This window comes from Perognathus longimembris, chromosome 18, assembly GCF_023159225.1.
Source record: "Perognathus longimembris pacificus isolate PPM17 chromosome 18, ASM2315922v1, whole genome shotgun sequence".
Classification (NCBI taxonomy): Eukaryota; Metazoa; Chordata; class Mammalia; order Rodentia; family Heteromyidae; genus Perognathus; species Perognathus longimembris.
Window position 1 is genome coordinate 41,104,347 of NC_063178.1, and position 14,674 is coordinate 41,119,020.

Here is a 14,674-nt window from a genome sequence, read left to right on the forward strand (position 1 = left end):
AGAAAATGAGAGGGACATGTAATGAGCCTAGCATGAAATATCTCCTCCTTGTGGTTAACTCCCACTGTGCGCTCATGATAAAAACTTTGCCTTTTATGAAATACTGCTCAACACAGATCATTAAATGCAGTAGGGATTCATAATCACCATATATGATGAGAACATTTGCTGAAGATTTATTAATTGGGTTAGAAAGTGCCAGGAATTTAAATGACACAGAATAGTGTGAGAATGCTAGCTCAAAGGCTATACAGACTCTGTTCTTGACCATCTCTTCTTTCAATTCAGGAAGAATCCACAAACCATTCTCATGTTGTAGAGTTAACAGTCCCACCCAGTTCCAGCTGAAGTCAAGCAGTAAGGAAACCATGGCAATGGCTATTGGTGTGTCCTTTGGGGCCATCTGATAGAGAGCAGGAAACTTGTTATGATCACTCAGGGCACAATCAAAAGGCCCAAAGGTAATCTAAAGGGAATGAAAATCGGATGTTCCATGAATGAGGATATTACTATCCATCACAGTTTCCATCATGATGTGCAGTATATAACAAGTTGAAGTACTTTTCTTTTAATATTTAATAAAAAAATTATTTGTGGTCAGTCATGGGGCTTCAACTTTGGGCCTACGTGCTCAAAGCTACCGCTCTACTACTTTAGCCTCAGTGCCACTTCTTGTTTTCTGGTGGTTAATTGAAGAGTCTCACGGACTTTCCTGCCCTGGCTGGTTTGAACCACAATCCTCAGATCTCAGCTTCCTGAGTAGTTAGGATTACAGGCACCAGCCCCCAGTAATAGAAAATAATTCCTTTTTTTTTTAACTAGCCCTTTAGCTTGAACTCAGGGCCTGGGCACTGTCCCTGGCTTCTTTTTTCTCAAGGCTAGCGCTCTGTCATTTGAGCCACAGTGCCACTTCTGGCTTTCTCTGTGTATGTGGTGCAGAGGAATCAAACCCAAGGCTTCATGTATGCTAGGCAAGCACTCTACCACTAAGCCTCATTCGCAGCCCTATAAAATAAATTTAATAGTTTACTACATATAAATTTGTGTATACAATGCGTCTTGATCTTTGTCACTATTCCAATCAGCTTTCCCCATCTATATCAATCCTACATATTCCCAGTTTATTGTTTTATTTTTCCAAACATGTATTCTCTATTTCTTAGCCCCTTTGCATATTCTCTTAATATCTACACCCCTCAGACAATATATGCTCCATTTTTCTTGCATTCATTTTTATTCTGTTCGTAGAGGGAGGATATAACAAGGAGTTCCAAGCCAATGTGTCTATATGGATAAACTTTGTTTATATGCATATTAATGTGTATTGATGTGGTCCATATTTATTTTGTAGTTCATGTTCATAGTTTAGGTTTAACTTTCACATATAAGCAAACACATGGCACCTTTTTCTTTCTGAGGCTGACTTATTTCATTCAACATATCTTGTACCTGAGTGTGTGTCTGTGTTTGTGTGTGTCTGTGTGTGTGTTACAACTGTAATCATAGCTACTCAGGAGACTTATGACATATGAAACTGTAAGTCCTCTGTACATCACTTTGACAATAAATAAAGTAATTAAAATTGATAAGGTTTAAAACTTCAAATAATTCATTAATCTATTTTGACTTTCCCATCATCTTTGCTGAACAATGGGGCTACATTTCCCATTACCTTGAATTCCTACATTTAGGTATCTCAAAATTTCATAGGTTTATAAATCCAGTCTCTTTACACCACTCAGTTCTAACACCTGTAATGGAATCAAATGAGCTTTAAAATATATATCTCTACTCTTCCCATACTCACCTGTGGAAACCTGTAGAGGTCCAGTAATGTCCCCATTTGGGCAGATGTTAATCCTGATGGTCCTGTAAGGACTGCTATAGACTTGCTGTCCCTCATACAAGAGTAGTTTGGAATGTTATAGTTCCCAAAGAGGCTCATGAAAGGATTTTTGAATGTTTTCCAAGCTTCAAATTGAACATTAGAGATATCAAACCCCAGAGTCACGTTATGTAAAAGTGCAGGGTTTTTGTTGATCTCTTCAACAGCAAAAGTCAAGGCCAAAACAAATTGGTAATTCTTGAAGGTAAACCTGGGAAATGAGCATTGAAATTTAGGATGACTATTTCAGAGCTTATTACTTTGATGGGTTGAATGCTTGCTTCATTTCCAATGAATATGTTAAACCAATACCCCCTATTGTGATGAATGTGTATGTATTGTCTTATGCTTAGATAAGGACATGAATGAGATCCAGAAATTTACTTCAGCTGAAAGAGATCTCCCTTACTCTCCTTTACCACATGCACCTCAGCAAAAATCTCTTGTCCTTTACATAGGATAGGCTTTCACAAGACACTAAATATTTTATTGCCTTATCTTGTTGTAACTAGCTCCAGCTGTGGGAAAAATCCCGTGTTTTGAGTGATTCAGTCTACATTATGATGACATCAAGTATGTAAAAACTCAACCGATATGATCTGAGCTGGAGAATCATACTAGAAATATAGTATTTAAATGCTGTTTCCCCGTGGTAGACATCAAGAAGCAGATACATCAGATATATTAACTATATTAACTAATTTTAAATTAAATACTTGCAACATCCAGTTTTTTTTAAAGTGTTGCAAGAAGAGAGCCTAAAGATTATTACCATAAAGGTTCACATGGAGAAAGAATGAGTGTACATTTTCATTCATTGCCTCTTTTTGTAAAGTTCTTCGCATAAATGCAATGAGAAGTAGAGGCTATTCATTTTAGAGATGGCTCTTCATATATATTAATAGATATTCATTTATACCTAAATCTACCTCAGTATAAAACAAACTAGCCAGTCTACATGTGAATGTTCTGAAACACAGAGCATCTCCTGAAGTTCACTGCTTAATTTTCGTAGTAGTAAATATAATAAGATGGAGGCAAATTTGTTCCAAGTGTACTACATGCATGTATGTAAATATCACAATGGCACCTCTTCAAAATATAATTTGTAGTAATTCTAAAACAAAATAAAAATTATGAAAACATAAGAGGATGTTAAATGAAATTAATTCCATGTTATGGAAACGAGTGTTATATCACTGTTGTAATTACTTTCAATATGCCATGTGAAACCATAGCTTTTTTTTTTTGTTAGTGATGATTGTCTTGTATCCCCTGCCTGTGTTTGTCGCTGCACTATCACTGTATCTCATGTGGGTACCCTGGATACTGTGTATACTGGTATTAGAACTAGGGAAGTGAAATGGAATATCAAAATCAAAAGACAAAGGATAGAAAGACAAAGGACTCCAAAAGCAATACTTGCAAAACCATTTGTTGTAAATCAACTGAACAACTCATGGAGGGAAAGGGAAGGTAAGGGGGAAATGAGTGAGGAGGTCACAAATTGCACAAGAAATGTACCCATTGCCTTACATATGAAACATAACCCATCTGTACATCACTTTGAAAATAAATAGTAACTATTCAGAAAAAAATTCAAAAAAATTGCAGTTTGGATGATGGTATATAATAATTAAAAAGTAGGGATACGCCACATGATTAAAATTACCTGTATTGACACCAGTGATCAACCAGAGACAAAGCCATCTGGAGGAGAAAAGCATATTGTCATTGTTATTCCCAGTTAACCAACCTAAAGCCAGAAGTGGGGGTGTGGCTCAAGTGGCAGAGCACTACCCTTGGGAGAAAAGGCCAGTCAAGAGTATAAAGCAAGCTCAGCACTAATGACTCATACCTGTAATGCTAACCTAAGAAAGCTGAAAAGGAACAGTGAAAATTAGAGTCATAGGAGAGAAAAAGGAATGTAGGATTAGGTATAAAACGGTTATGCATAGAGACGGTGACTATAATCAAAGTACATGACATGGAACGGAGAGCTACAAAGTGAACTGGATAGTTGGCACAAATACCAGCTTGTATAAAAGTAAAGGAACATTGTTGGAACATCAGTGGATAGATAATTGAGTCAAATATTTAACCTAATAATGTCTAATGGCAGTGGTCCACTGATACAAGAAAGACGTCATGAATAAATACAGCTATTTGTTTTCAATACCATGCCATAATTCTTAATACCCAGACCATACTTCTCTTCATATCTGTAGATAGCTAAGAACATCCACCAGCTGTAACAGTAATACTTAATGCAAATACAAATACTTAATGCAAAGACAAACATATTTTGGGAAAGCAAGAGAAGGAAACTCAGAAAAACAAGGGTAGATAGTAAGGGATTAAGTCAAATACACTACCCCAGGCAAAGGTGATGCATGCCTGTAGTCTTATTTACTCAGGAAATGGTGATCTGAGGATCTTGTTTTGAACCCACCTAGGGCAGGGATATCTGTGAGACTGTTAATCCCCATTTAACAACCGCAAAATGCCAGATGTGGAGCTGTGGCTCAAGTGGTAGAGCACTAGCCTTGAGAAAAAAACAAAATCTCAGGGTCAAGTGCCGAGGCCCTGGGGTTCTGCGACAAGCATAAAAGAAAGATAAGCAGAAATACCAGTGACATGTGAGATAAGGACGTATACCTTCTACAGCAAGGATGGGAATAATTGTATCCCAGCCATCTCAGTTCCAAACTGAGGGCAGCTACCTTAGGATGCACTTGTCACACAAGCACTTGAAAAATAATTAAAATGACGGAGGCAATAACATTTTCTCTTGTGACGGGTAAGAAATATGCTGCTAGAATATCTTGAAGTTCCCTATAGACATTTTTCTTTTTTAATTTTTTTTATTTTTTATAGTTAAACAGCTTTATTAACATAGTCAAGCAGTGAATAACATTCACATTAATTATGTCACATCATACAAATGTAAATACAAAATTACTTCAGTACAATATATATTCCCTGCATGATCCAAAATATTTGGTGGCCCCCAAAAAACTCTTTAAAATTCAGCAGCTTATCAAAAATTAAAACCGTATTCTATTTAAAATGAAGATCTGTTAGCACAGAGTTAGAGTTCAAGAAATATCAATGTAGTACAGTTTGAGAAATTGCAGGAGAATATGTTTGAAGCACACATTCTAACATAGTGTGACAGGTACAGGAAACATCAGATTTAAAGCTTTTAAACATAACTCATGCAACTATTTCTTTACTTTTCTTTGCATAGCCATTTCTGAGACCCTCTGCCAAGGTTTTTCATGCGCATGAGTTAATCAGAGCTCACTGTGGGCAGATAAAATTCTCTTTTAAGGGATCTTTTATAATGCCTGCTTACGTCTGTATTGTACCACTTATCAGACATGAAATAATTCCACAGTTCTTAATTTTAGAGTACTTTTGTACAGTGAGAGAGAGAGAGAGAGGGAGGGAGAGAGAGAGAGAGAGTCCTACCACTTGAAATCAGAGCCCAGATACTATCCTTGAGCTTATTTTCTCGAGGCTATCACTCTATATCCCTTTATATAGAGTTTTCCTGCCAGGTATGGGTGCTTAATTGGGAATGAAGATCTCGCAGATCTTTATGCTCAGGCTGTCTTCAAATCCCAATCCTCAGAGATCACCGTCCTGAGTAGTTAGGATTACAGTCATGAGCCAGCAGACTACAATTAGAATTTTTATCAATATCCTCACAATATAAGTGTTAGCAAATAAATATTCTCAGACTGTTTGTTTGTGGGGAAGGATTGTGTTTGAAGCCTTTTAGTAGAGAACACATGCCACTGACTCAAGTTTTTAAATAATAACAGCACTTCAGCCTTTGCAATGAGAACTGGGCTGCAGAGATACAGTGGTGCTGAAATAAAGAGAAGAGTTTACCTCAAGTTCTCTCCTAGTAGCAGGCAGAAAATTACTCTAGAATAGATGCCCTATAGCATAATGAAATGGAGCTGTTTCTGGTGCCTAGGGATGGGAGGTCAGGATAAAGAAGATGGAGAGCATTCATCTATGCAGCCAGAGTTCCCACAGCCATGGCCCATCCAGAGAACCAAACACTACCTGGAAATAAACTGGTGAGCTACTTACAGCTTGTTCTGCTCATCCTTGTAAGCATCACTGTGACTTCCCTCAGTTCCCAAACTGTAGAGAGCGAAAAACGCAGCAAGCAACACATCTCCATCCATGTTTGCTCTGTGCTTCATCGTAGAAAAGCAGCTAGTACCAACCAAAGACCTGAGAAGGAGGGGAAACTGGAGAAAAACAAGTATGAAAATCAAAAGTCACATCCCCAAAGCATCTGCCAAGCTGAAATTCCCTCTGGAGGTGAGACTCAGTGTCTGATATATATATATATATATATATATATATATATATATATATATATATATATATATGTTCATATACCGTTTTATAGGTGCACATCAGTCTTTTAATTCACATTGACATTAAAGCCTCTTGTGAATCCCCATGAAGAAGTTGTAAAACTTTCTAGGGGCTCTGCATATGTGGCTTTGTGTCAAGGAGAAAAACATGACTTGGACAACATGTTTACAGATTCTCCTTCTTCATCGCAGGTGCCGATTTCCTCCAACGTCCTAGATAGTGTGTCCCCAGGGATGAAGTTAACTTTCATTGATTGGGTTGAAATCTGTGTCAAGCCATTTGGGATGATTCTAATGGACTGCATCAGAAGATGTCATGTCAGATGCAAAGAGATATGGCCACAAAAATATCTTTGCTAGTGACACATCACCCAAAGTTATTAGAGTATCATACCCAGATGGTCACTTCACACATCTAAATTCTATAAAAGACACAGAACATTACTAGTTAATTCAAGTATGTTCCCATGAGAATTCTGTGTACACAAATGTGTCTGTTTACTATTGCCTAAGGGAGGCAATGATGCTGTTGAAACCAGCAACTATATGTCAATAAGTCAAAGTCAATATAGAAATTCTGTTGCATGTTTATATTCTCAACTTTCCCACTCAAGCAGGAAATTTGCTGTTGATTTTAATGAAACATATGCAGTTATTTCCTTTTTCTTAATCTTTTTTTCCTTATGGTATGCCCCCTATTGTCACTGTATTTGATTTTTGTACCTTGGGTATTGTATTTACATTTATCTTAACTAGGGAAGGGAAGGGAAACAAACAAGTGGTGAGAAAAGAGACAAAGGGCAAACCAATGCCACAGCAGTATTCACAAGACAATATGTTGGAAATGAACTGTACATCTTTGGGTTTGGGGATTGAAGGAGGAGGGAAAGGGGAAAAACATGAGCCAGGGTAACACGTTTGACTGGAAATACACTCACTGCCCTATGTAGGTAATTGTAACCCCCCTGTACAAAGTAGTAAATATGCTTTTGAGTACCAAACACACGTACACATATTGAAGATAAAACAACAACAAGATGTAACATAGGTACATTTTATCTTAAAGTCTTCATAGCTGCCATTGTAGCCTATGGCAGAGTCATTTAAAAACCTATACTTAAAGAAACAAAATACTTCAGGCTATCTTTCCTGTCACTGTAAATAGATTTGCAGACATATTTAAATTAAAAAAACAGGTAAGTTTTGCTAAACTTTCTATATGCATAAATGAAACAGTTATGTACTTGTCTGAGAAAATGGGTAAGAGATGAAATTCTGCTCTATTACAAGCCTTAATAAATATTAAAGCCAACATTATGTCTTCTTCTGGTCAAACTATGTTATACCCAAATTCCCAGTAGACACCTTAATGGGCCCTAAGAACAGAGCTACTTCAGAGCTGTGATCATACTGTCCTTTCTAATGATATTGCTAATGATCTATTAAAATGGCATATTCATTACATTTTACAAAATTTTTGTCACTTAATTTTTAAATTCTTATGATGATATGTTACACACACACACACACACACACACACACACACACACACACACACAGTGGCCTTAGTCTTATGATGTAGTGCCCACGCTTCATATCATAAAGTTTTATAAAGATTCTTTTGGGACCTACATGCCGATTTTCCTACTGCATGCATGATGTTACAAGAATCATATGTAATTGTTCCCTTTCTCTTCATTCTTGGCAGCATTTGTTCTTCTTCTTCATAGACATTGTCACTGTTGTGAGATTAAATTCAATGTTGAGGAGCAGATGATGGACCAAAGAGAACAGGAAACAAATTCATCTCTGTGCAAAGAAGCAGAGTTTTAGGTTCCCCCCAGGATTTCCACATCCAGAAAGTCCTGCCCAGTAAGCAATAATTGTACAGATATATACGCCAAAGAAATGGGGAGCAGAATTAGAGGTGGCAACAGTGGCAGCCTAGGTCATGGGCTTTACTTGTACCTTCAGGATGAATTTAACCAGCAGGAATGGAATCCCACAATCCAGCCCATCAAAGCTGGACATAGAGACAATTCATCTTATCACAGGGGTCTGAAATACCAAGGGGAATTGTGAGTGCTTCCCCCTCCAAAACCATCTGGCCTTTCTCTCAGAAAACAGCACCTGGAAGGGCATACTTCCCACCAACCTAGACAAATGCCATTTTTGAAAGTGGCAGAGAGGCTTTTGGGGGACCTGGCCAGAAATCCTCACCAGAGAAGCAGGACCATTTTTGAAAGGGGTAAAGGAATCTGATTCCCCTGCCCCACACCTCTCTAGTGACAAATGGAAGGCCCACACAGGAAGAGGCAAACTTTCATGAAATTTTTATAACTTAGACTTCAAAAAACTTACAACATAACTGCTATTATGTCATTATGGACATTATTTGCTCAACCAAACTGGCTGCCCTTAAGCACAACATATAAAGGATTTGGGAACTTCTGTATACATTATTAAACATGGATGCCTGCCTGCCTTAATGCCTGCTTGCCTGCCTTCCCTTAGTGTATGAATATTGACTTGAGTTTCTATGATGTTGTCTATTGAACAGGCAAATCACAAAACTTTAATGGTGGTTTTATAAATTAGATTTGAAACACTTACAACAAAACATAGCTACTATTATGTCATTACAAACCTTATTTTCTCAACCTGTCTGGCTGCCCTTAAGCAAAATGTACAAAGGACTTCGGGGCATGGTTTATACATTACTAAAATTCTTGCCTGCCTCCCTGCTTGCTGCTGCCTGCCTGCCTGCCTGCAGGCACCCCTAGTACCTAAATATTGACCTGAGTTTCTGCAATGTTGTCCAAGAGCAGGCAAATAGCAAAGCTTTCATGAAATTTTTATAAATTAGACTTGAAAAGACTTATAAAATATAGCTACTATTATGTAATGAACATTATTTGCTCAACCAATCTCTCTGCCCTTAAGCACAATGTGTAAAGCATTTGGGGACATGTTGTATACATTATTAAAAATGCCCGCCTACTTTCTTGCCTGCTTGCCTGCCAGCCTGCCTAATCCCGAGTGCCTGAATATTGACTTAAGTTCCTACAATGTTGTCTATTGAGCATGCAAATAGCAAAACTTTCACAGAATTTTTATAACTTAGACTTGAAAAAAAGTACAACAAAACATAGCTACTATTATGTCATTACTGCCATTATTTGCCCAACCAACCTGGCTGCCCCTAAGCACAATGTATAAAGGATTTGACAGCATGTTGTATACATTGTTAAAATGCCTGACTGCCTGCGTGCCTTCTCTATGCTGTCTTATTTAATAAACCTTTATATAAGTACTGAAATCAATTAGAGTGTGTCTGACAACTTTTCTTTTTCAGTGTTTTTGTGTCTACTTTTAACTTCCTGATTATGCATATACTGTTTAGAATCAGCTTCTTGATTACTTTTTTTTTTTGGTCAGTAACACTTTTTTTTCTTCAAATTTTTATTATCAAACTGATATACAGAGAGGTTACAATTTAATACATTAGGCATTGGATACATTACTTGTACTGTTTGTTACCTCTTCCCTCATACCCCCCTCCCCCACCCCCTTTCCCTTTCCCCCCTGAGGTGTTCCATTCACTTAGACCAAACAATTTTTTTCCAGTACATTTTTTTAAAGTTTTTATTATCAAACTGATGTAAAAAGAGGTTACAGTTCCATACATTAGGCATTGGATACATTTCTTGTACTGTTTGTTACCTTGTCCCTCATACCCCCCTCACCCCTCCCCCTTACCCTTTCCCGCCCTGAGGTGTTCAGTTCACTTACACCAAACAGTTTTGCAAGTATTGCTTTTGTAGTTGTTTTTCCTTTTTTACCCTGAGTCTCTCAATTTTGGTATTCCTTTTCAATTTCCTAGTTCTAATACCAGTATACATGGTTTCCAATATACACAGATAATGTTACAGAGATAGTGTAGGTACAACCACAGGAATGTGATACAAGAACATCATTTATAATTGATTCTACAGATATACATGGTACATTGAAAGTAATTACAACTGTGATATAACAATCGTTTCCATAACATGGAGTTCATCTTATGTGTTCATAAGGGTATAGATAATGGGCTCTTGTGATCCTCTGCTGTAACTTGCCTAAACCTGTACTAATTACTCCCAATTAAAATAGCATTACCAAGCACCAGTGGTTCACATCTGTCAACCTAGCTACTTAGAAGGCTGAGATCAGAGGATCACGATGTGAAGCCAGCCACAACAGGAGAATTTGTGCGACTCTTATCTCTAATTAACTACCCCCAAAAAGCTGTAAGTAGAGCTGTGGCTCAGATGGTAGAACATGCTAGCCTAAGTAAAACAAGGTCAAAAATGGTGCTCTAATCCTGGGTTGAAGCCTCAGAAATGGTGCGTGCATGCTTATGCAATCACATGTAAGCTATGTGTCATTTTGGGTAAATTGGTATCCTGAGAATTTTGACTCTTCATATAGGATGCACTCCAAGTAACTAGATCTTTTCTGATTTCTGTCATCTATACTTTTATATTGTTGAAGATATTATTTTGAGTTCCTTTCTAAATATTGTATGTTTAAGGTCCAATTTTAAATATTACTATTAAAATACACTGCCAATGGTCAGTTAGTAGTCTCTAGAAACACAGTGTAATTTTTGGTTGTTGTTGATGCTTGGCTACCACAGTTTTTCTCAGCTTCTTTCCTGGGTCTAGCAGTGTGTTGATCAGTTCTTCGGGGTCAGCTCTGGAAATACGTCAACTGAGAACATAAGCAAATTTTTTTATTACAAAATGTGTACCTTTTGTTTGGGTTTCTTTTTCTTTTTTGTCTTAGTACACATGCTACATTTGCCAGTCCAACATAGCAAATATATAGTGAGAGTAGAAATCATCTCTTGATTTTGATCTTAGAGCAAAAATATTTAGTCAGTCATCATTCTTTCGTTTTTTATTTTTATAATATTTGGTAGATGAACACTACGATGTGTTTTTTTATTGCTTTTTCTAAATAGGGTTTTTCAGTTACTTTTTATGAGTTACCCTTGGCCACAGTCAGACCACTTTACTGGTGTGTACAGGAAAGCATCAACTGCAGTGCTTTCTAAGTATCTCTTATTACATCTATGATTTCCTCAAACTCTCAGTGGAATGAAGTCCTAAACATCAATTGTAATGTCTCAACACCCCTCCAGTTGGATTAATGTAAACTCAGAGGGGGAAGAAGTACAGCAAAATGTTAGCTTCACAATTGTGTTAGCTATTACCTGGGCTGAAAGGGTTATGATGCATACATGACTTCTTTCCAATGTAAAATTAAAAAAAAAAATGAAAATAAAAAAACTGCAATGACATTAATCTTTCCAAGTGTGGTTCAACTTGAACATTAGAGAACTTAAGAATTCTAAAGACGGTATGCCACCACTGCACCAGAATTTCTTTCATCATTCCAACAATTACAGGGAATTTTTTTTCATTTTACTGAAATTAAAGCGGAATAAAATATGATTTTTAAATTATGACAAAAGAACAACTACTTAGCCAGAGATATCAGTTCCTCCTGAAAAAGCAGTGTTTACCTCTCTCACTGTAATTTTTCTCATGGTTATCTTAGTGATTTCAGATAAAATTAAAAATCTACCTTAAAAATAGAAACAAAACAAACGGACCACAAAAGCCAACAAAACTACTAAAAATTTGCTAAAATTTACTGACAAAATCATGGGCACTTCATACAATACTTAGACTTTACCAGTTTTAAGTAAAATAAATAAGTAAAAAATTAAAATTACAAAGCCAGTCTTTCCCCTTGGGGAAACAAAAAGCCACTTTTGACCAATTGTTCCCTAAATATACATATACTGTATACTATTATAAGCTTCTTCAGAGAAGCAAGACATATTTGTATTTCTGACACTGGATTCGAGTATTTAATAGTTGTTGTTGTGTGTGTGTGTGTACACATGTGTGTGTGTTTTAAAACATCATGAAGGCAACTGCAAGTGTTGGGCCCTAAAGTACTTCTGGTTTATACTTGAAAAGACCACTGAATATGCTTTTATCTATATTGAACATGGGCAACATATATGCAGTGTGTTCAGCATCATCTCTTTCCATTATCAATCAACCAGCACAGGTCCTAATTCATTTTACTGCCCTCCCAAGGAATTCAAATAATTATTGGTGCAATTAATAAAGAGAAAATGTGTGCCAATAACAAGAGGAGCTAGTATCTGTTTTCATTTCCTTGTATGGAACTGCACAGACAGCATGATACCTGAGCAAATAAATCAACTACCATGATGGGAAGGGCTCCTTAATCCATAGTCTTTGCTTTATTGTGTACAAACTGTGCTACTGTCCCCTGAGCTTCCTCAATGTCTCTTTTCATTAGAAATCAGTGCTTGATCCTTTCCATAATAACCAGAGAAGAAATGAGGCAGGAAATATCTCTTCATCACGGTTCTCCCTCAGTCCCGAGACTGATAGAGAAGGATGTAACCTGACTCAGAGTTCTTTGAGATATCTGGTGTCAACCTGTAGAATTCTTCAATAGCTTGGGCATCTATTTTTTCTACAATGTCATCATCAAACAACAACCTAAAATCATGACTCTTAATTACTGCAATGTAATGGCCATGATTGGGACCACTTCCACAGTGAACCACAGCAGCAACAAGGTCATACAACCTGTCAGGATTGGTTGCATCTCCTGAAGTGTTAAACAGACGAAGTTCTAAAGGGAAAACTACCTGGTATGAAAGTTTTGTATATCGATGAAGTTGATCCATATATTTAAATCTCTTCAGGTGGAGAGCTAGAATCATGGGCAGTTTCTTAACTTTCATCGGTTTGTGTGCTTCCTGCTTGCTGCGACACTCTTCACAGTAATATTTATATTCACTGCAGATAGTTTCTGTGTAGCTAAAACCTCTTAAACAGTGAGTAATTGATGTGTTTTGTTCCACATCAACAGAAAGGTCCAAAAAATCTTCATCTTTGCTGCTTATAGTTTCACAAGTAAGACATCTGGTTTCATTAATTAATGTTCTCTGAAAAAATCTCGTGAACCCACGTTGGGTCTGGTGTGCTGTTGTTATTTTTACTGTCAATATTACCATTAGGCAAGCAACCATTTTGTTTTTCTTGCTTTCTCTCTTCTTGTAAAATATCAGCAATTGTATTTAGTAAGTAATTTAAGAATTCATGGGCATCTTGTTGCATGTAGTTGTCAAAAAGCTCATTTTCTTTCCGTAATCTTGTGATAAACTTCTTGGGAGGTATTACTCTGACCTTTTTCTTCTGACTTGCTGTGTTGTGGAAGAGATCTGCAAAGCACGTAAGAAGGTTCTCCTTCTTCCTAGGCTGATCTTGTATGCTAGAACTTTTTCCCGAAAAATAAAGTGCTTGAAGAACAGAATTACAGTAAGCAGGTATTCCCAAAATTGACTAGTGCAAAATAGTGCTCAGTTGACTGGAAACTACTCTGGAGCAATCTTTTTCTCTAATGCCAAGGCATTGGCGCCCATGGTATTGGCGCCCATGGTACAGATGGAGGCGAATTTGTAGACTGTCATTAGGATTTCCATCATCCCAGCACCTTCTTCCACCCAATCACAGTGGCAGCGGGCGGGGGAAGAGGGGAACCAGGCAGCCCTCACACACCACAGCCCGCGGGCGGGCCCCCAAGCTGCTGCCTACCCATGCTCTGAACCAGCAGAGCCACCGCTTCTACCGCCATTGCAGCCCGCATTCCTTTCCGTCTCTAAGTTGCTAAGGGTTTTGATTTTTGAATTTTTTGAGATAATCATTTGGCTTTTCCTTTTACTTATTTTTGTGTTGGTCCTTAGGCTTGAACTCAGTGCCTGGGTGCTATCCCTGAGCTTTTGTGTTCAAGGCCAGCATTCTGACATTAGAACAACCGTTATACTTACACGTTTTCTTGGTGCTTAATTGGAGGAAAATAAGAGTCTAATGGAATTTCCCGCCAGGGCTGGCTTTGAACTGTGCTCCTCAAATCTCAGCCTTCCTAGTATGATAAGATTATGAGTAGTGGCCAGCTGGCTTTTTACTTTTAGATTGTTGGCCTTGAAGTTCAATTGAATCAACTTCACACTTCCAGGGGAATGTTTCCTTGGTTATTTTCTATTAACATTTGCACACATACTAATCCATTCAGTTTGCTAACACTTCCTTAAGAACTTTTACATGTGTTTACATAAAAGATATCAGCTACTGATCTCACAAATCAGTTGGGAATAATTCTTTTCCCTTCAATTTTCTGCAAGACCTTTGTGTGAAAGTGGTTCATTCTTTTTGAATATTTTGCTTTTGTTTTTTTAAATATTGAACAGAACTAATGAGTGAAGTCATTTGGGCCAAGATGGTTTATG

General features: G+C 37.3%; 1 pseudogene; it reads right to left on the reverse strand.

Annotated features, from left to right (window-relative positions):
• Window positions 1-12,751: 12,751 nt before the first annotated feature.
• Window positions 12,752-13,870, reverse strand: LOC125367093 (annotated as a pseudogene).
• Between the last annotated feature and the right edge of the window lie 804 nt (window positions 13,871-14,674).